At 44.5% G+C, this 2,500-nt stretch overlaps 1 protein-coding gene across 1 annotated transcript in view; it reads right to left on the bottom strand.

Moving 5' to 3' along the window:
* The window catches only part of LOC135092421 (protein nubbin-like), a 66,833-nt gene that overhangs the window by 12,837 nt on the left and 51,496 nt on the right, over positions 1-2,500 (bottom strand).

Raw genomic sequence — 2,500 nt, 5'->3', positions numbered from 1 at the left:
AGGCGCTGTTTGTCGTGTAGGTCAATGTGTGTGTGTGTGTGTGTGTGTGTGTGTGTGTGTGTGTGTGTGTGTGTGTGTGTGTGTGTGTGTGTGTGTGTGTGTGTGTGTGTGTGTACATTTCTCTCTCAAGCGTATACATAAAATGACGTCATTCCGTTTATGCGTAAATGTATAAGTGGGAACACACACACACACACACACACACACACACACACACACACACACACACACACACACACACACACACACACACACATGTACGTTTATGTATGTTTTAAATACTCCCCGAAGAAACGTAAATTTTAGCAATCAAAGGAGGAGGAGGAGGAGGAGGAGGAGGAGGAGGAGGAGGAGGAGGAGGAGGAGGAGGCGGAGGAGGAGGAGGAGGAGGAGGAGGAGGAGGAGGAGAAGGTGTAGTAAGGGCAGAATATCTCTTGTCTCACCTCCAAATCGGAGAGAGAGAGAGAGAGAGAGAGAGAGAGAGAGAGAGAGAGAGAGAGAGAGAGAGAGAGAGAGAGAGAGAGAGAGAGAGAGAGAGAGAGAGAGAGAGAGAGAGACTGACTTATTGCTTTTATAATAATACGATATTTCCACCTGCACATAACACCTCTCTCTCTCTCTCTCTCTCTCTCTCTCTCTCTCTCTCTCTCTCTCTCTCTCTCTCTCTCTCTCTCTCTCTAATAAAATACATCTGTTGCTCTCTCTTTCTCTCTATTTTCTTTACGGCTTCCTTTTTATTGCGTAATTGTTATGTATTTCTTTATTGGCCTTTTACTGCCCCCTCCATTCGCTTTATTGAGAGAGAGAGAGAGAGAGAGAGAGAGAGAGAGAGAGAGAGAGAGAGAGAGAGAGAGAGAGAGAGAGAGATGGATATAATATTGCTTCTTGATCACTAGGACACACACACACACACACACACACACACACACACACACACACACACACACACACACACACACACACAGGAAAAGCTATTTATCACATGTACATCAAGCTGTCGTCCCATCTGTGTGTGTGTGTGTGTGTGTGTGTGTGTGTGTGTGTGTGTGTGTGTGTGTGTGTGTGTGTGTGTGTGTGTGTGTGTGTGTGTGTGTGTGTGTGTGTTACATTTTTGTCTGTCTTTTTTTCCTTTTGTTTGTATATACATGTACGTGTGTATGTCTCTCTCTCTCTCTCTCTCTCTCTCTCTCTCTCTCTCTCTCTCTCTCTCTCTCTCTCTCTCTCTCTCTCTCTAACACAAAAATAATAACACCTTGAAAATTACACATTATTTACAACATTAATTCTCCCCTCTCCTTTCTCCCCTCATCCCTTCTCCCCTCTCCCCCATCACCCCCTCACCTGATAAGGACGTGATGGAAATGGAGAGAGAGAGAGAGAGAGAGAGAGAGAGAGAGAGAGAGAGAGAGAGAGAGAGAGAGAGAGAGAGAGAGAGAGAGAGAGAGAGAGAGAGAGAGAGAGAGAGAGAGACCCTTGCGATCTACCTGTGAAATTATCTCCTCCTCCTCCTCCTCCTCTTCCTCCTCTTCTTCTTCCTCGGATTTTCGCATTTGTACTAATTCTTCCTTCCTTTTTTTTTCCTCTTCCTCTTCTTCATGTACAATATTTCGTTCACATTTTGTTATTCCTCCCTCTTCTTCCTCCTCCTCCTCCTCCTCCTCCTCCTCCTCCTCCTCCTCCTCTTCCTTCTATTTTCTCATGTCTTCTCCTTCCCCTATTCTTTCTACTTCTTCGTTCTACTCTTTTTATTACCTTCTAATTATTTTCTTCCTTTTTTCTCGTGTCTCCTCCTTCTCCTTTTTCTTCTTCTTTTCTTTTTCCTCTTACGCACATATTTTGTTGTCATATTCCTTTTCTTCTTCCTTGTTTTATATACATCACTCCTCTTCCTCCTCCTCCTCTTCCTCCTCCTCTTCCCATTTTACCATAACTTCTTCCTATTCTTTCTCTTTTTCTTTACAATTTCGTTAACCTTCCTCTTCACCCGCTTGCCTTCCTCTTCCTCTTCCTCTTCCTCCTCCCCATCTTCTTCCTATTTCTCTATAAATTCTTCCTATTCCTTCTTTCCTCAATTTTTTTCCTCAACACTCCACCCTGCATCTTTCCTTCCTCTTCTCCTCCCCCCACCTCCTCCTCCTTCTCCCTCCCCCCACTCAAACAGCATCATGGCAAAATAACACAGTCTGCGCTGGTCAATCACAGAAAACGCGCCGTGTTTGCCCGCAGGCACGCCCTTTATATGCAGTTGCACGCTCGTAACTTGGGGCAGAACAGTAATATTTGCATTTTTCTTAATTTCTCACTCACTTATCGTCCATTCTGTCTTACGAGTGTTGGTTTTGTCCGCTAGATGGATCTCACTGATGGGGAGCCGTGGGATGGACACACAGACAGCAGGACAGACAGGTAGACAGACAGAGAGGATGGACTGATAGGTAGATAATGCTAGATAGAAAGAAATGTAGAAATGTAGATAGACAGATAGATAGATGGATAGATA

The sequence above is a fragment of the Scylla paramamosain genome, chromosome 40 (genome assembly GCF_035594125.1).
Source record: "Scylla paramamosain isolate STU-SP2022 chromosome 40, ASM3559412v1, whole genome shotgun sequence".
NCBI classification, from domain to species: domain Eukaryota; kingdom Metazoa; phylum Arthropoda; class Malacostraca; order Decapoda; family Portunidae; genus Scylla; species Scylla paramamosain.
This window is presented reverse-complemented; position numbering and strand designations above follow the sequence as displayed.